At 45.0% G+C, this 20,764-nt stretch overlaps 1 long non-coding RNA gene across 1 annotated transcript; it reads right to left on the bottom strand.

The window, feature by feature from the left end:
* Window positions 1-2,696: 2,696 nt before the first annotated feature.
* On the bottom strand, window positions 2,697-16,933 carry LOC117364785. Its single transcript, XR_004540316.1, has 4 exons — window positions 16,772-16,933; window positions 15,891-15,995; window positions 13,541-13,592; window positions 2,697-3,227 (listed from the first exon to the last, which is right to left on the bottom strand). It is a non-coding gene; the product is annotated as an uncharacterized LOC117364785 (long non-coding RNA).
* Window positions 16,934-20,764: the final 3,831 nt, after the last annotated feature.

The following is a 20,764-nucleotide window of genomic DNA, read 5'->3' as shown; positions in this document are numbered from 1 at the left end:
CATGCCTGTTCTACCGTTTTGACTTTGCCCATTTTTTTTCTTGATCCGTTGTTTCACCATGGCTCTCATGCTATCATATTTTACCCTTTTGAAGTTTAAAGTTGTGGTTGAGGTTTTGGTACTTTTCCCCTTCCCGACATCGAGTTTGAAGTTGATCGTGTTGTGATCGCTCGTCCCCAGCGGGACCGTGACTTCTACTTCCTTTGTCGGCCTTCCTTTGCAGCCTTTTGCAAGAAAAAGGTTGGAGACCACTGCAATAAAGAATTTGAAAGGTATGAATACAGCACACAGAGCTGAAAAGCAGATCTTCATCAGAACCCAATAGCGGGCATTTAAATAAATTAGTTGCTAACACATACTGTATGCATGTATTATGGGATATAGGGGTCCTTTTCCTAAGGCACGCTAGCCGTTTTAGCGCGATTTAAATGCTAATGCATCCATAAACTATAATGGGCGCATTAGCATTTAGCATACGCTAAAATGGCTAGTGCGCCTTAGGAAAAGGATCCCTATATGCGTACATATTTAGAATACTAACCTTTATGTAACTTCAGTGAGTAATTATAAAAGTTTTAAAGGGGTTCTGAAAACGTATTTGTTTAGTTAATATGTGTTAAAGGAATAGTGAATTTATACCCCCCCCCCTTTTACAAAGTTGCAGTAGTGGCTGCTGCATGGCAGATGCTCCGATGCCCATTAATAATAATAATAATTTTATTCTTCTATACCGCAACAATCTTGCAACTTCTAGGTGGTTTACAATCAAAAGAGCTAGACATTCAGCGAGTTACAATGTGACGTAGATTAAAAATTGGCTGGCGGATAGGAAGAGAGCGGGGATAAATGGACAATACTCGGTCTGGAAAAGCGTCACGAGTGGAGTGCCGCAGGGTTCGGTGCTTAGACCCGTGCTCTTCAACATATTTATAAACAACCTGGAAATTTATAAGATGAGTGAGGTGATTAAATTTGCAGACGATATGAAGTTATTCAGAGTAGTGAAAACGCAACGTGACATAAACACGCTCAAGAAATGGGCCGTGACATGGCAAATGAGGTTTAACGTGGATAAGTGTAAGGTGATGCATGTCGGTAAAAAAATCTTATACACAAATACAGGATGTCCGGTGCAGTACTTGGAGAGACCCCCCCCCCCCAGGAAAGAGACTTGGGAGTACTGGTCGACAAGTCAATGAAGCATTCTGCGCAATCCGCAGAGGCAGCGAAAAGGGCGAACAGAATGCTAGGAATGATTATGAACGGGATCACGAACAGATCGGATAAGGTTATCATGCCGCTGTGGGCCATTAAATCCCTAAGGGCGTTGGAACGATTACCACAGCAGCAGCCTCTACCACAACTTTGTAAAAAAAAGCCCTTAATGTGGATTTTAATTTTGTAATTCTGGATATTGTCTCCATTTCTTATCATTTGTAAACCGCAATGAACTTTGTTAAGGTATTTGTAATCTATAAATAAATGTTGTATTGTATTGTATGTAAGCAAGCTGCCTAAGTACTATTCTGCAAATATCCACCTATCTTATATGGAATATATTTTCAAAGGAGCATACCATTTAGTGGAGCATGGATGGGGCTCCCACTTATATGTGTAACTTAATAATATTGGAGGTTATGTATCTGCAATATTTAGGAACTAACATTTGCACTAACACTGTAGTTGGTGTAAGCACTCATGTCTAAAGGTTAAGTGCACATATACTATGTACACTAGTATTCTATAAAGGACAGTAGGCATTCACTTTCCTTTATACAGTAGATTATGCACCCTCCTTATAGACATCTACTTATAAGCATGATGTTGTAGAATTGAAACTTAGATGTCACACTAATAAGAAAGCAAGAATACAGCATAAACACCAGATCAATGGATCAATACCAGAACCTGATGCTTTTATTGCACCCATAAACGTAAAATGTTAATACAGCACAGGCTGCTGAAGAGAGATTTTCATCAGAACCTCATGTAAATATCATATGTAATGGGCATGAATACAGCATGGGCAGATGGCAAATGGATCTTTACCCCTTATACATGAAACACGTCACAGGCAGAAGTCTCAAGGAATGAAATCTTTAAAAAGAATGGGTGTGGCTTTAATAAAGCATGTATGCCTTTTTATTTTCAGAAGTGTAAAATTATAAAACAAAAATTGAAGCAAGAGTTCTTAGTCCAGTCCTTAGGACACAACTAGCCAGTCTTATTTTCAAGATGTATATAATGAATATGAATATAATAAATCTGCATCCACTGCCTCCATTGAAAGTAAATCTATCTCATGCATATTCATTGTGGGTATCCTGAAAACTAGGCTAGCTGTGTGTCTTGAACTGGGTTGAGAACCTCTACTGTAATCTTTGACATCTTCTTGCCAATCTTATTCAAAGTGTGCACTGCCCAGAGTAAAAGTAGTTTTAATAATCTGCAATGCACTTTTGAGTCGAATTTGGGGATAGATCCTTTCTCTTTTCCTGAGATCTCTCTTTACCTGTTAGTGCTGTATTCATATGGTGGTTACCTTAGTGCAGGGGTAGGCAATTCCGGTCCTCGAGAGCCGGAGCCAGGTCAGGTTTTCAGGATATGTATGAGATGAATTTGCACGAACTGCCTCCTTGAGATGCAAATCTATCTAATGCATATTTATTGTGGATATCCTGAAAACATGACCTGGCTCTGGCTCTGGCTCTGGCTCTTGAGGACCGGAATTGTGTACCCCTGCCTTAGTATATTTTTCTGCCTTGAAATCTTTCTTCAGTTGTTTGTGTTATATTCATGCTGAAGGTGCCTCAGAGTACTGCTGACTTTTCCTCTGAGGTCCCTCTTCTGTTTGTGCTGTATTTATGCTGAGAGTGTCTTAGGGTACTGCTGATGTCTCCTCTGAGGTCTCTCCTTTCCTGTGTTAAATTCATACTGTCGGTGTCTCGGGGTATTGCTGTCTTCCTTGTTTGTACTGTATTCATACTTTGGCGATATGATAGTAGTGTAGTGTTCTCTTCCCTTCTCTTTTCTCAGTTCTGAAGAAGTCCCTTAGGATAATTGCACTTTAGGTTGGTGTGGGGGAGTGGCAGTCTGCCTGGTGTCACAGTCTCAGGTGGCAAATGATAGGACCTCCCTCTCTTTCACTCTGCAGCAGCCATCCATAACCTCTGCAGTGACAGCACAGCTCTGGCAGCATCCCAATTCCTGTTGCCATTCTCTCTAGACTGGGAAAGGGTACCAAGGAGAAAATACATTATTGTTTAAAGCTTTTTTATTTTGTGATCTGGTTGCTCCTCCTTTCTTCTTTTCCTTCCAATTCAGTTGCAACCAGGGCTGGGATTTGGCACTATAAACCTTCATTCACAACTGTCCAGTGATTGTCTCCCTATTTTAAAAGACCCTTCCTCTCACTGTTCGTAATCCACTCATTGTGGCAATTGGCCTAAGAACCAGGGATCTTTCTGGATATATTATGGGTTCTAAATCCAACCACAAGGTGTCGCGATCCATAGTATCTCTAGCACCAGCCAGTTGAGAGAGTGCAAGACCTGACTCAGCTCTTAGAATCCTACTGGTCAGTACTTATTTGTCTTGTTTATGTGTCTTGAATAGATTCGTAATTTCTGTCAAGCAGGGACTATGTGTTATGTGCTTATGTACAGTGTTACATATGTCTGATAGCATTATAGAATTGATAAGTAGCAGTGGCATAACTGGTCACCAGTGTTCCCGCTAAGCTGCGTTGGCCTGCGCTCACGCACAAAATATTACATCGCAGCGCAAAGTTTCTCTTCACAGCGCACACACGCGTCGGTAAGGTAAGGGGACGCACTGGGGGGATTGCACTTCCCCACAATTGCCATGCTTCGGTTCCTCTTCTTCCTTCCTTCCTCCCCCCCCCCCCCCGCGGGACCCTGCGGCACCATCAACTCTTACTCCCTCTAATGTCGGCCCTGCAGCTCCAGACTTCCTCGCACCTTCTCCCCTCCCCCTTTGGATCGCTATTATTTTAAATGTTATAGCCGCGGAGCTGTATCCATCAGTGGAGATGTCTAACCTCGGCCTGCCCCGGAACTCTTACTGCAGCAGCCGCCCGTCTAGGCAGGAACAGGAAGTCACTGTTGCAGTAAGAGTTCCGGGGCAGGCCGAGGTTAGACATCTCCATTGATGGATACAGCTCCGCGGCTATAACATTTAAAATAATAGCGATCCAAAGGGGGAGGGGAGAAGGTGCGAGGAAGTCTGGAGCTGCAGGGCCGACATTAGAGGGAGTAAGAGTTGATGGTGCCGCAGGGTCCCGCGGGGGGGGGGGGGAGGAAGGAAGGAAGAAGAGGAACCGAAGCATGGCAATTGTGGGGAAGTGCAGAGCTGCAGGGAAGAGTGTTGCGGTACCCAGCTGGAGGGAGAAGGAAGATGAGGGAGGGAATTAAAGGAGATGCCAGGGCTTGGAGCGTAGGAGGAAGGTATGCCAGTCTAAGGGAAAAGGAAGGGGGAGATGTGAGAGCATGGAGGGGGAGCGAAAGATGGAAGAAAAGGAAAGGAGAGAGATGCCAGAGAATCAGGGAAGGGGAGATACCAGACTATGAGGAGAGGTGTGGGAGAGGGAAGGCGAGGAGAGAGATGCCAGACCAATGGGGTGAAAGGAGAGATGGAAGGGGGAGGCATACAGTTTCTGGAAGGGGCATAGAAGGAGAGAAGATGCCATATAGGGGAAGAGAGACGGCAGACAGTGAATGGAAGGAAGAGAGTTACAAGAAGATGAGGAAAGGAGAAACCACAGAAGACAAAGGTAGAAAAAAATTTCTATTTATTTATTGCTTTAGGAGACATGTGTCACTGTTTCTGTGAAGCATTGTATGCAGAGTCCAGCTTCTTGCTGGTTCAATTTAACCTTTGTCTATGTATTTTTATTTTATCCCCCCTTTTACAAAACTGTGAAGCGTTTTTAGCACCAGCCTTGGTGGTAGCAGCTCTGATGCTCAGAATTTTATGAGCATCAGAGCTGTTACCTCCGTAGCTAAAATCCACACTACAGTTTTGTAAAAGAGGGAGGGGTTAGTTTGTGATTACATATTCCTTACTAGGCGAAGGTGTTTTCTGTGTTCTGTGTGTTCGAAAGACATGGTTTTCTGTTAGGATTGACGGTGTAGGATTGATCTGTGCTGGTCTGGCTTGTTTAGTTTTACAATGGGTGTATTGATGTACTGCTCACTGCAATATGTAAGATGCTGCCTTTTCCTAGGTACTCATGTGTGACGTGTGGTTTGTTACTAAAAATCATGTTTTTCTTACAGATGGGGGGGGGGGGGGTGCCAAAAAATGATGGGCCCCGGATGTTACATATGCTAGGTACGCCACTGTATGTAAAGATACCAGAAAGCTGGCGTAGCAAAAACTTCTAAGTTTTGAGTATTTAACCCTCCCACAATCTCACGGGCACTCGTTTCAAGTTTATTGAGATTTTGATTTAAACGCAATATCAAATATTTTCAATGCGTATAACAAAAATAAATTTGGGGAAATAAATAAAACCATTTGAACCAGTGTTCCCGCTAAGCTGCGCTGGCGTGCGCTGGCGCACAAAATATTACATCGCAGCGCACACGTTTCTCGTCACAGCGCACGATCGGAAGAGGCGTACGGCAGATGGCAGGGCGGCGAGAGGAGAATCGGGCGAGTTGGCTCATAACTTGCTGGCGCCCGATATTTTTGGCTCACGGTGAAAAAAGTTTGCTCACAACACCCGCCCGCTTAGAGGGAACACTGCTGGTCACTACTTCTGCCCCCACACACTTTAGGCTCAGGTTCCACCAAAATTGGCTGGCAGGGATGACCAGCCCTGCCAGCGGAAGAGGTCCTTTCCTTGAATCCCCGTGCTATCTGATCTGCACTCACCATGCATGCATGTACATGTCATTTATGTGCTTAAACATTATCTATAGCTACGTGAATAGCTCTGATAGTGTATAGTTTGTAGGTGAGCATACACATGGATGAAGTCTAGCAGAGTGTGAGAATGACACGAGAACAACTTTTTTCCCATCCCCGCGGGAACTCATTTTCCCGTCCCCGCAGGTTCTTTCACTGTCCCTGCCCCAATCCTCATCTGCACAAGCCTCAAACACTTTAAAATCATAAGTGTTCGAGGCTTGTACAGTTAAGGCAGAGCTTACAGGAACTGGACAGGGTCAGCAACAAAACTCGTGGGGTCGGGGAAATTGAGTTCCTGTAGGGATGAGGAAAAATTGTCCCCGTGTCATTCTCTATGTGGATGGAGCACAAGGTTACACATGTCAAGGTTACACATGTCTACACATGTCTATAGGTGTACATATTCACACTAGTTCTATGGCTGACATAAATGCTTGCCCCTAAGTGCATATGCACATATATGTCTGGTTACATTAGTCACCTACTTTATAAATTATGTACCAATCAGGTGTCCTTTATAGGCACACTGTCAAAGAATTACCCCCTGTGTGCATATATGTGTGTATCAATAGCTATATACAACATGGAATAAATATGTTAATGTAAGAACATGCTATTGTATTATGGATTACAAAATACATACGCATGCATTTAGTTCTGCTTGTTTTCATTGTGGGCAGCATGCAGAAATCGTGTGTACAGAACCACTAGGCTACCTTGTGCCTGGCACTGATTTTGTATTCAATTGTCTCCCCTCTCCCCATGCATTCTGATACTGATTACAAATGCAAAAAGTAGGACAACTTATATATTTTATTAAAAAAAATTATATTTTGCATTATATTTTTACTGTAAGCTGAGCACAAATAACATACATATCCCAAAATAACAAACATACCCCACAATGCACTAAAATATAAATTTTAAAACAAGGACTGAACCAAAGTCTCCTTTTGAGAACTGGGTCATTTTGCAGCCAGGTGGGTGCATACATAGCTGCATGCTTGTGCATGAATGTAGCTTGTGTGCCTTTATGACATATGCTGCTCCTGTTATCCAGACTCTTATACACCTACATTAGCTTCTCCCTTGACTGTGGCAGCCAGCAGTTTGTAACAGAGATTCCCCCTGAGAGGTGGAAGCCAGGTCAGACTGGAGCTGGGCCAAAACTCTAAGGTAGGGCAAAGCCATACAGTCAGGGGCTGCAGCAGGGCTAATGCGGGCCCTGCAGTCAGCTTCCGATGCGCAACGGAGATAGACCACACCACGGAGAAGGAGAGGGAAGATTGCAGAAAGAGAGATACAGACAAGCCTGCAGAGTAAGAGAGACAGAAAGAGAAGACAGACTGCAGAGAGAGAAAGAGAGCTAGAGACTGAGTCTACAGAGAGGAGTAGAGGAAAAGGAGAGGGAGGAAGAAAAGATAGACTGTACAGAGGAAAAGGGAGAGAAGGTCTGAGCCTGGAGAGAGAGAGAGACTGCAGAATAAAAGGCACAGAGAGAGAGAGGAGAGAAACCGGGCAGGGGAAGGAGGAGAGAGTGGAAGATGGTGAGAGTAAGTGGGAAAGAAAAAATACTGTAGACAGAGAGACATAGAAAGAGGAAATAAAAGACAAAAAGAATATAAACAAAATACTGCAAAGGAAAAATGGAAAGAGAGAAACAGGAAAGGTATTAGGGTTTACCAGTATGTCCCATGCAGGTAAGTTTCTTTCTTTACTTTCTGAAATGTTTTTAGGATGGGGTGTGGGATATTGTGGGGGGATTAAAGAATTATCGCTGTTCTGCTTGGTCTCTTCTCCTGGGCAGAGGAGTGTGCATGTGAGGTAGGTCTGTGAAAATGGACCTGCCCTGAAGAGGAGGAGTTAGTGAACCTGAGAGGAACTAACCATCCATCATCCCTAAGATATGGAACCATGTATCATGGTACCCAGAGCTGGCTAAACCATTAGGCACACTAGCCAATTGCCTAGGGCAGCATTTTTTTTTTTAATTTTTTTTTTTTGGGGGGGGGGGGTTGACAAAGACCAACTATAGTTAGAGTAAGAGAATAGATCCTGACAACTCTACTAATTCTCAAAATGATCAGGGCATACTTATAATTGTAAGGAGAGTTGACATTTTTCAAATGTCCCATTTTATCCAGGAATATAGCTTTTGGAAATTGCTCTCATAAGAACATAAGAACATAAGCAGTGCCTCCGCCGGGTCAGACCATAGGTCCATCACGCCCAGCAGTCCACTCCCGCGGCGGCCCAAACAGGTCATGACCTGTCTAAATCACCAGAAGGGGCCCCCATGCCACCTTGGTTTCCTGATGAGTCCTATCTTCCCATCGAAGTCCTAGCCCTCCGGTCTTGCACATGCACGACCTGGTTGGGTTTCTATACTTTCTCAGTATCCCAGTATCCCACTATACTTTCTCAGTATCCCACGATCCCTTTATCCCCCAGGAATCTGTCCAGTCTCTGTTTGAATCCCTGTACTGTACTCTGCCCGATCACTTCCTCCGGTAGCGCATTCCAAGTGTCCACGACCCTTTGGGTGAAGAAAAACTTCCTTGCATTTGTTTTGAACCTATCTCCCTTCAGTTTCTCCGAATGCCCCCTCGTACCTGTTGTCCCCTTCAGCCTGAAGAATCTGTCCCTATCCACCCTCTCTATGCCCCTCATGATCTTGAAGGCCTCTATCATATCACCCCTGAGCCTCCTTTTTTCCAGAGAGAAGAGCCCCAGCCTGTCCAACCTCTCGGCGTATGGGCAGTGTTCCAGCCCTCTTACCAGTTTCGTTGCTCTCCTTTGGACTCTCTCAAGTACCGCCATGTCTTTCTTGAGGTACGGCGACCAATATTGAACGCAGTATTCCAGATGAGGACGCACCATCGATCGATACAATGGCATGATGACTTCCCGCGTCCTGGTTGTTATGCCCCTCTTTATGATGCCCAGCATCCTGTTGGCTTTTTTCGAGGCCGCTGCGCACTGTGCAGATGGCTTCAGTGATGCATCCACCAGCACACCCAAGTCTCTCTCAAGACTGCTTTCTCCCAACAATGCCCCCCCATTTTGTAGTTGAACAACGGGTTCTTTTTCCCTATATGCATGACCTTGCATTTTTTCACGTTAAAGCGCATTTGCCATTTGTTTGCCCAGTCTTCCAGCTTGTCTAGGTCCCTTTGCAGGTCCTCACACTCCTCCCTGGAGCTAACTCTGCCGCACAGTTTGGTATCGTCTGCAAATTTTATAACCTCGCACTTTGCCTCCTTTTCCAGGTCATTGATAAATATGTTGAAGAGCAACGGCCCCAGCACTGATCCCTGTGGCACACCGCTCGTGACTCCCCGCCAGTCAGAAAATTGGCTCTTCACTCCGACCCTCTGCAGTCTACCCGACAACCAGTGCTTGATCCATATGTGCACATCCCCTCCCACCCCGTGGTTCCATAGCTTCCTAAGCAGCCTTTCATGTGGAACCTTGTCGAAAGCCTTTTGGAAATCGAGGTAAATGATGTCGACGGGTTCCCCATTGTCCACCCGACTGCTTATTCCCTCAAAGAAGTACAGAAGGTTCGTTAAGCACGACCTTCCCTTACAGAATCCGTGCTGGCTTTTTCTCAGTAGGCCATTTCTCTCAATGTGCTCGCAAATGCTGTCCTTGATCATAGCTTCCACCATCTTCCCTATAATTGAAGTCAGGCTCACCGGCCTGTAGTTCCCGGGGTCACCCGGTCATGGTTCAGGATGGCAAGGGGCAACTTTAATATTTAAAATAATATGATGTCCAATTATTTCATAGGACTGTTCTGGGAGATATGGTGTAAGGGTGATTCAATTTCAAAATCTCAGGGGAGAGGGCACAGAAACATGAAAGTTAATTGGGGGAGGAAGGGGGCAAGCATGGCTGAAGGTTTGCCTAGGGTGCCCAGTGCCCTTCATTGACCCTGAGAATATTTTCTAGAGCCCTGTATTGTGGGCTCTAAATTTTGTCACCAGGTGCCACTCTTAACAAAGACCTATATTGCCCTTCTTTCAGAGGCTATAAATGCTCCCTCTGCAACATCTCCATCACTGACTTGGAGTGTAGAAGACCTGATCTGAAAGCTGCAACTGATCTATTGTCCCCAAAACTTATTCTGTTCCAATGCCTGTCAGTAGTAGAAAGAAAAGCAGCCCTCATCGCACTGATTATCTCACATTATCATTCCATTGGCATACTCAGAGGATAAGAGCAGGAAAGAATTGGGAAATTTTCAGTATAGGCTTTCTGAAACATAAATGGGAACCTCCACTGGTAAACTGGATGTGGTGGGACATCAGTATTATTGATGCGCAGTGCATGTTCCTTTTGGTAAATCTGCACCTTTCCAGTATTGGTGGTGCTGCATGCTCTTTGACAAATCCATGCCTTAAATATTATTGGATTCCCAATCAAAAAGCTACTGGGTAAATATATATAGAAAAGTCCACCAAAGAAGTAGACAAATAACAAAAAAGGTGAACTACATATAAAAGCAACAACTTTCAACCATAGTGGTGCTCAGAACCTTGAGAAGGTGGTAAACTCCCAAACCGGGGACAAGCCCCTGTAGGTGTTTCAATGCTCTATCATCGCACCATCTTTATCGGTAGAAAGGATTCTTTGACAAACTTGTGAAATAATATTGGCTGTGGTACAAAAACTCTATAGTCAATAATATCTTCAACTTTTTAAGTGTTTTAAGAAAAATGAACTTAACTTGCAAGGGTTGTTAGGAAGTAGTCTCACTCCAGCGGGCTCTAACGCGTTTCGCCGTTGGCTTCTTCAGAGAGTCCCCGTAAGCTGGATCAGTGACAGAGTAAAACTCCTTCCTTCCTCTTCACCTATAATTACATCACTTCTCAAGGTTCTGAGCACCACTATGGTTGAAAGTTGTTGCTTATATATGTAGTTAACCTTTTTTGTTATTTGTTTGGTTAAATATTATTGGTGCAATGTGTGAAGAAGAGACCTAGTGGTTAGAGCAGGTGCCTCAGCACCTTGAGGTTGTGAGTTTGAGTCTCACTGCAGCTCCTTGTACCTCTGGGTAAATCACTTAACACTTTGTGTAAACCACACAGAAAAAGCAGAATATCAAATCCCATCCCTTTTACACTTTGTAATGTGGTGTCTTTTCAGTGTTACTGATGCTGTGTTCACTTCTTTGGCAACTCAGGGCAAGATTCTCAAAAGTTTAACGCCGTCGCTAAATTGTTTTCTGGCGGTTTAGCCTGTACACAGTTTAGCAACGGATTATCAAAACATTATCTCTGTCTTTAGCAAGGTTTCTAGCAGTCTCAGACACTGACATGCAAATGGGCTCTTCAACATTGAAATGAGCCCTTCGGTGGATTCTGTAAAAATGACGAGCCATTTTCAAAAAGTGGCATCGGCTTTTGGTGACAAAAAAAGCGACTGGTCCAGGTGTGCTGGTCAGTGTTAGAAAGCCCTGTGTTGTCATGCAGCGGAAGAGATGCATCACAACACCCCTTCCCTAAAATCCTAGCCGTGACACTCTCTGCAGCAGGAGAGATGCCCACTCTCTCCTGCTGCACTAAATTAAAAAATCCTGCAGGGACCCGACTGCACCCCTCTCCCCCCCCCCCACAGCAGGATAAATGCCTACTCTCTCCTGCTGCACTTTATTTGACCCGACCGCGCCCTCCCCCCCAGCAGTAGGAGAGATGCCCACTCTCTCCTGCTGTACTAAACTAAAAAAATCCAGCCACAACCTGACCCAAACACGACACCCCCTCCCCCGGCAGCAGGAGAAATGACCACTCTCTTGCTGCACTTAATTTTAAAAAAAACCTGCCGCGACCTGACCCAAATGCGCCCCCTTCCCCAGGAGCAGGAGAGATGCCCACTCTCTCCTGCTGCACTAAACTACCCTCCACGACACGACCCCACTAGTAGTGACCCCCCGTCTCCGCCGCACTCCTCCCCCTTATCTGAACAGAAGAGCTAGACGGAAGTGGGCATCCTCATTGCAGCTGCTGCATCGTGTAAAATGGATATTCCCTCCCCGGTGCTTTGCGGGATACACCAGGGAGGGGCCTGAGGCTCTGATTGACCCAGGGTGTTTAAGGCCCAGACATCCCATAGGCTTCCGGGCCAATCAGCCTTAGGACCCTTCCCAATGCATCCGGGGAGGGGCCTAAGGTTCTGATTGGCCCTTCCATTTTATATATTCTTTATTCATTTTTTAAAAACTTACAATAAGTGCAACAGCATATAACCTCATTTTATACTTAAATACATTACTTAATAGCCTATTAAAATCTAATTCAGGTCTCATATCCCTCCCTCCTCCATATTCAATAACATTCTTCAAACCGGCTCATCTGTTCAGGTAAGGGGGAGGTGTGCGGCGGAGATGGTGAGGGGGTTACTACTAGTGGGAGAGTGGTTGGGTCATGTTGCAGAGGGTGCAGCAGGAGAGAGTGGGCATCTCTAACATCCTGGGATGGGGGCGCGTTCAGGTCAGGTCGTGGCAGGATTTTTTTTATTTAGTGCAGCAGGAGAGAGTGGGCATCTCTCCTGCTGCTGGGGGGGGGGGGTCACGTTCGGGTCAGGTCATGGCAGGATTTTTTTATTTAGTGCAGAAGGAGAGAGGACATCTCTCCTGCTGGGGAGGGGGGTCGCAGCCAGGATTTTAGGGAAGGGGTGTTGTGATGCAGCGTAGAATGAGCATCTCCTGCTGCATCACAACACAGGGGCAGTGGGAGAGTGTATTTTTGTTTTGTTTTTTGACGGCGTTTTTTCTCTGCATGTGTCCATCACATGGAAATGTAGGAAATATTTGCTGCTGTCTGCTGATCTTATTAGCATGCACGATTTTTTAAGAATGTCTCAAGTGTCTAGATTCGGTATCAAAACGGTTGCGTTAGCAGACCGTCACTTTAAAATGCAGGTTTTTGAAAATCCTGGCCTCAGTGCTTTTAGGAGCCTTTTTACTAAACCAAATTAGATTTAACAAAATACTTACTAAAAATAAATAGCTAATGTGTGCACAATTAAACTGTGGAATCTGTTGCTGAAGGATGTGGTCAAGGTGATTAACATAGTGGGCTTCAAAATAGGTTTGGCCAGGTGGACTTGGGAGAGCCATTGCTCCTCCCTGGAAATGAGCTATTGATCTGTTGATTATTTGTGACCCATCGTCAGAGACAGGATGCTGTATTTGATGAACCTTGACCTGACTTAGCATAGCTTATGTTATGTTCTTAATTTTTTGATAATTCAGAGAAGGGGAGTAGGAAAAAGGTGGCAAAAGAGTAGGATCCTTACCCAAACTGATATTACCTGCAAAACTTACAGATAACCCTTTAATTGGCAGATGGTGAAATGGCTGCTTTACATAACTTGATATTGAATGATTGCAACTGTGCCAAGTAACAGGCATTTGGAGATGCAGTTCTCCCATAAGAGCCATAGAAAACACATGTTGCTTCTGAGCAACAATGCTAAATAAAAGGTAAACTTTGTTATACTTTTAAAAATGGTAACATCTCAGCTGACATTACCTTGGAGGTTTTGCAATTAATTAATGTACCAAATTTTTGCTAAAGTGCTTTATTAGTCAGTGGCGTACCTGGTTTGTGTGACACCCGGGGCCCATCATTTTTTGGCACCCCCCTCCCCATCTGTAAGAAAAACATGATTTTTAGTAACAAGCCACACATCACACATAAGTAGCTAGGAAAAGGCAGCATCTTACATCCTGCAGTGAGAAGTACAACATCAATACACCCATTGTAAAATTAAACAAGCCAGACTAATACAGATCAATCCTTTAATCAATCCTAAAAAAAACCCCATGTCTTTCCAACACACAGAACACAGAAAACACCTTTGCCTGTATGGAATGTCATCACAAACTTACCCCTCCCCCTTTTACAAAACTGTAGTGTGGATTTTAGCCACGGTGGTAACAGCTCTGATGTTCATAGAATTCTGAGCATCAGAGCTGCTACCACAACGGCTGGTGCTAAAAAACGCTCCACAGTTTTGTAAAAGGGGGGATAAAATAGAAATACATAGACAAAGGTTAAATTGAACCAGCAAGAAGCTGGACTCTGCATACAATGCAATACCACAGAAACAGTGACACGTCTCCTAAAGCAATAAATAAATAGAAAATTTTTGTTCTACCTTTGTCTTCTCTGGTTTCTGCTTTCCTCATCTTCTTGTTACTCTCTTCCTTCCATCCACTGTCTGCCATCTCTCTGCCCCTATATGGCATCTTCTCTCCTTCTATGCCCCTTCTAGAAACAGTATGCCTCCCCCTTCCATCTCTCCTTTCACCCCCATTGGTCTGATATCTGTCTCCTCTCCTTCCCCCCTGCTCTGGCATCTCTTTCTCCGCTCCCTTCCTCCTGTTCTTCACTGGTCTTCTTTCTCAATTTATTTTCTGCCTCTGTCTAAATTCTTTTTTACTATTCAGTCCTCAATTTCCCTCTTTCACTGTGTCTACCTATAGCTTGCCACCTCTTTCCCTCACCCCTTCCAGTAACTAACTATATCCTCTTCCCTCAATCCTGCATGTGCCCTTTTTTTCTTTCTCCTCCTCACTTCCTTCCAGCATCTGCTCCCCCTTTCCCTCACACTTCCATTCAGCAGCTGTTCGTCCTCTCCCCCACACTTCCATTCAGTGTCTGTTTCCCTCTCTCTACCCCTTCCATCTACTGTTCACCCTCTATCTTGCCCCTTCCATTCACTGCCCTCTGTGCTCTTTCTATCCAGTGTGCACCCTCTCTCTCTCTCTCTTCCATATGGCATCTTCCCTCTTTCTATGCTCCTTCCATAAACTATCTATCCCGTGCCCCTTCTCTCCTTTGTACATGATTGATTTCAACTCTGTCACCTCTCCGTTTTTCTCTCTCTGTCACCACCCCCTCCCCTATGCTCTGGCATCTCTCTCTTCTTTCTTTTCTTCCTACCTCATGGTCTGGCATCATCCCTTCCCTGATTCCCGGCATCTCTTTCCTTTCCTTCCATCTATCCCTCCCCCTCCATGTCTGACATCTCCTCCTTCCTTTCCCCCTTCCTTTTCCCTTGATCTGGCATATCTTTCTCCTTCCCTCCATGCCCTGACGTCTCTTCTTCCCTCCAAGCCCTGGCATCTCCTTTCATTCCCTCTAGTTGGGTACAGCCACACTCTCCCCAATTCTCTCCCCCTCTGCTCCCTTTCCTCCTTCTGTCACCCAAGGCCTGATGTCCTGAACTTCATCGGGCAACAGCAGCATTCACAATTCATTGCTGTTGCCCACTTCAGGCCTTCCTCTCTGTTGGGTCCTGTCTTCATGAAAACAGGAAGTAGGCAGGACCCGGCAGAGAGGAAGGCCTGAATCCGGCAACAGCAGCGAATTGTAAAAGCTGCTGCTGCCCGAAGAAGGTAATGGAGCACCGAGGCAGACCACTTCTCCCCCCTCCCAGCTGAACCCCCGCTCACCCTCCTATCTTTCCCCCCCCTAGTGAACCTTTCCGACCCTCCCAGCGAGAGCAGCAAACCTCCTTCCAGTAGCGTCGGCTGCTTCGCGGCTTTCTCCTGCTGGTGAAGCGTCACTGATGACGTCATCAGTGACGCGGCAGAGGGAGGAGAAAGCCGCGAAGCAGACGACGCTACTGGAGGGAGGTTTGCTGCTCTTGCTGGGAGGGTGGGAGCGCGATAGGGACCGGGCTGGCTGTGCACCCCCCAATAAGGCTGCACCCGAGGCAGATCGTCCCCCCTACCCCCCTCTTGGTACGCAACTGTTATTAGGCATTCCTCCCCTTCCCCTCCCCCAGTGTTTTCAGCACAGTGTATTCTTTGGCAAAGTAGTGCTTTTCCTGTTATCAATGCAGTGGGGTGTTTCTATAGCAAAATCCTCTGTCTCTTTCACCTTGCAGATGATAACCTGTCTGGCACGAGTGGAATGGAGGTGGACGATCGGATCTCATACCTGGAGCAGCGGCTGCAGCTGCAGGAAGATGAGCTGCAGGTGTTGAAAGCTGCTTTGGCAGATGTGTTGCGGAGGCTCAGTATTTGCGAGGAAAGTGGGGCAGCACTGCAGAGAAAGGGGAATGCCAAAGGTATGATAAAGTACTCCAGGAACATTGTATAAGAGACTGTTCCTTCTTTTCTCTACTTAGGGCAACTTTCAAAGCCATGTTCATAGGGAAAAAAAGATTTTACCCATATAAAGCATTTCTCTGACTATATCTCCAACCATCAGTACTTGCAGCAAGCACTGGTGTTCCAGAGGTTGGGCTGTGATCAGGAAAGGATAATAGCATGCGTACACTGCATTTTAAAATACACACATTTTATTTCATTCAAAATTATTCTCACAAACTACAGGCACAATTCTGTGGGTTCTTTGTATCTGTGACTATTTTCAATATGAAAAGCATACATGCACTCCTTCCTACCATGGACATATTTGGGGCCTGACTACCTCCAGAGGTCCATGGTAATCCCAGTTATTCAATACCAGGGTCATATCCGGCCACTGGCACTGAATATTCAGGTCATGTTTGTTATCTGCAGACTTAGCCAGCCATGCTGATATTCAGCAGATAGCCAGCTAAGGCCTAGTGACCAAAGATAGATCTACTTTTTAGGAGGGTCTATCTGGCCGTGTGCCTTATGTGGTGAGCTGCTGAATATTGGCGGTGATTGGCTATGTCATAGTCAGTCACCAACCAATCTGGGGAAAAGGATATTCAGCAGAAAAAGGCCAGCTATCTCCTGCTGAATATTGGTAGATAGCCAGCTATTATAGACAAGACAAAGAAGCAGTGCTTGTGTAGGTTCAGGTTTGATAAGGAGACTAAAGTGTACCTGTGCAATCAGCTAGAGGAGAACCTAGAGCCAGATTCAAAGAATGTTCCATCTTTGAGGTTTTTGTTGGTCCTCCTTTCTCCAGACTCCTTCAGCACTATCATCTCTTGGTCCCAACTGCTGCACAAACACCCGAAGGCAAGGTAGAGGGTTCAGAGGGAAAAACCCTCACTTTGCCTTTCCAGTTGACTACTTCAAGACAAATCTGAAAAAAATGACGACAGCATCAGAGAGCAGACTTAAAGTACAGTGGCCATCCTGGATCCTACCTTTTTTCAGCTGTAGTGAGACAAGTTATATTCAGGTATAGTAGGTATTATCCTGTTCCCAAAGGGCTATATTGGGGCAATGGAGAGTTGAAATATTCTACAGTATAATCTCGTTATAACGGACTCACTTATAACGGAATATCTTTTATAGCGGACGAAGTCCACTGGTCCCAGCCGTGCGCCTTTATGAACATGCAGAAAATCACCGCATATAGTGGACTCGCATGTAACAGACTTTCGCATATAACGGACAAACAATTTGGTCCCCAGAGCCGCTTTTAGCTGTGGTTTTGTTCAGCTATAACGGACATGCAGGCTCCACCTACAAGGCGCATAGCGTGCCGGTGATATAGTATCAAAATGCAGCCCAGAAGAAAATGACAGATTATTTTTCTTTCCAGAAAAGTACAACATAATGCTTTAGAACACAGTTCTTCAACTGCCGGTCCGCAGACTGGTGCCAGTCCACAAAAAAATCTTGCCGGTCCGTGAAGGATTTGGGCCCCCGCCACAGCAAAAGGTGCCGGCGTCAGCTGACATGCAAATTCCTGTTGCCGTCGCTATGCCGGCACTCCTGCCTTCCACCACCGACTCCTGCTGCATATGTCTCTTGCTCCAGCCTTTGTCTCCGCACCCCCAGACAAGCAGCGGCAGCTCTGTGTGCTTTTAACTTCGGCACACAGCTGCCCCTAAGCAGTATTTTAGTGTGGTTTCATGAGGCAGCCTCGGGGCCTTTGGTAGGCCGGCCCACATCACATCATCGAAGCTGGCCGGCCTACCAAAGGCCCCGAGGCTGCCTCATGAAACCGCGGCTAAAATACTGCTTGGGGCAGCTGTGTGCCGAAGTTAAAAGCACACAGAGCTGCTGCTAGCCTACATAGAGGAAACATTTGCTGGAGAGGGAAGGGAGAAGGGGTACTCCTAGACAAGGGAGGGGAAGGGGATACTGCTGACAGGGGAGAAGGGGAAGGGAAGAGAGTTACTGTTGGATAAGGGGAGGAAGAAAGGGAGAAGGTACTGCTGGTGGACAGGGGAGGAGGAACATTGGAAGGAAACAGCTGGCAGGGAAATTAGAGGAGGGGAAGGAGTCAGGATGGCATGGAGAGATCAGATGAGGGAAAGGGGAGAGACAGAGGAATGACAAAGTAGAGAGAGATTGATTTTGGGAAGGGGGGTCAGATGAGAAATAAGGAAAGAGGGACAAAGATGCTAGATCTGGTGTAGGAGAGAGGGGCATAGAAAGAATGCAGATACCATATGGGAGGGGGAGAGGGCAGACAGTGGATGGAAGGGGCAGATGCTGGATTGAAGAGACAGAGGGCAGACGCTGGATGGAAGAGAGTGAAAAGATGATGAAAGCAGAAACCAGAGACGACAAAAGGTAGAAAAAAATAATTTTATTTCTATCTTGTGATTAGAATATATCAAATTTAAAATATGTATCCTGCTAGAGCTGATGTTAGACATAACTGGGGAGTGCAAAGCCCAGGCAGTGCGTCTTTAGTTTCCAGCTGGCTTAGGACCAAGAGGCAGTTGCCCTAGTTGCACTCCCCCTAATACCATTCCTGCCATGTGTGACTGCGGTATTTTGTTAGCATGATTTTTGTGTAGCATTCTGTAATAATTTGGCTTATTCAGTTTTCTTGATAGTAGAGGAGATATATGTGAAGGGGAGGGGAGACGGGGGTTTTGTTGATCCTTGCCCTGTATTATTTATATTTATAAAATAACAATTGTACAGAATATTGTTTCTTTTTATACTTTAATAAAATATGTTCAATAAAAAATCATAACTATTTGAGGCTTGTGCGGATGGGATCAAATGGTTAACGGGCAGAGCTCGCAAGGACAGGGAATTAATGGGGTTTTAAAAAATTTCAATCTTATTAGTTTGCCGGTCCACAAAATAATTATTTTATTTCCGCCGGTCTATAGGTGTAAAAAGATTGAAGAACACTGCTTTAGAACATCTTTTAGTGTTCTGGTTTTGCAATTATTTTGTGCCATACCAATGTTTTGCTGAGTTTTTTTATTGATGTTGCAGTGACTGTTGTTCATTGATGTACGTTGTTTCAAGTTGACCTAAATAAAGTTTTTAAAAAATGCAACTCTGGATATAACGGACTCTGAATATAACGGACTGTTTTTCCAGGTCCCTTGAAGTGCGTTATAACGAGATTATACTGTTTCAGGAATCTGAGTGTCCAGATGCTGTTGCAGAATAGGATCTCACCACATGGCATCATCAGGGCACCTAAAAGGAAGAACCCACTTGTAGAAATGTCCCCTATAAAAGCTAACCAAAACTACTTTGTTTAGTTTCAGCAGAAACTGAAATTGCTACTGAAACTGTCTGAAAGCATTCAACTGAAATAGAAATTGCTGCCGATACTCATCACCTGGTTTTGTGAATGTGAACCAATGATGGCCACTGGGGATTGTTGGAGCTTGCAGTCTGCAATCTTCTATTAAACTCATAGTATCCATGCCAGAATATAATTTGAATAATGAAATACTGTATTATTCCTCCAAGCAAGTAGCCTCCACATATATTGATCGCAGCTAATGAAAACTGAAATTAAAATCCATGGTGCTTTTTCAGTGACTGATTCTGTGCCATACTCAGCTGCTATCATAGCTCCATCAAGGCTAATTTCTAAGGAATTTCTCATTCCAAATTTACAGACTTAAAACCTTTTTTAAAGACTATAGCTTTCTCAGAAGTACTGCCTACATATGGAAAGGAAGAGGAGAGTTAAAAACACAGAACACTTCAATAGGTGGCTCAAAGTCTGGTGTTATCAAGAAGGCTTTAGGTACATAGGAGGATGGGGAAATATATAGAAGGACAAGAAACTATATTGTACTGATGGATAACATCCTACTACAGCAGGAAAAAGAATCCTTGCTGAGAAATTTAGACAATAGGGGGCTCAAAATCATAAACCAAATACATCTAAAAACCCACCTAAATCAGCACTTGGACGATCAAAAAGACAGGTGTCGATAATTGAGAGGGGTTTTAGACGTATCTAAAAACAGCTTAAGCCTTTTCAGTGCTGCTGTATGCCAACAGCTGAAAGGGGTGTTTTGGAGGAGTAGTGAGGGCGGGATGTGGGCCGAGCTAGACTTAGTCGTATTCAAGTATAACCGAAAGTTTAACCAGACTGCCTAGACGGAGATTATATGTAGTGACTTAGGCCATCTAAAAACAGGTCTAAGTGGCAAAAAGGTATCCAAAGTGACCATATAACCACTGCAGGGAAAAAGTACAGACCCCCACACACTCCCCCAGTGATCACTGATCCACCCCCCCCCCCCCACTGCCATAAAAATCGGAATAAAAACATACATATCTGCCTCTAGAACATCACCACCTGGCATAGGAATGCCTAGTAGAGCTGCACAGAGGTGGCTTAAGTGGTCTGGGGGATAGGCTAGTGAACCATAGAGAGGAAGACCCAGGCCCATAAGCCACTCTAACCACTGCATTCATGGTGAAACATGTGCACTCACCAAAACCCTTTTACCAGGGCCCATGAAGAATTTTGTGCGGCCACGGTTGAGGGCAATGCAGTGTTTTCCTCTGCTGCCCTTGGGTGTTTACCATCTTGCTGGCTCCTTCCTCTGTCTTACTGCAGCCCCAGAAACATTTTTTTTCGGCCAATGCGACCCAGGGAAGCCAAAAGGTTAGACACCACTGCCTCATACCATACCTTATACC

This window comes from Geotrypetes seraphini, chromosome 8, assembly GCF_902459505.1.
Source record: "Geotrypetes seraphini chromosome 8, aGeoSer1.1, whole genome shotgun sequence".
Taxonomy (NCBI): Eukaryota; Metazoa; Chordata; class Amphibia; order Gymnophiona; family Dermophiidae; genus Geotrypetes; species Geotrypetes seraphini.
This window is presented reverse-complemented; position numbering and strand designations above follow the sequence as displayed.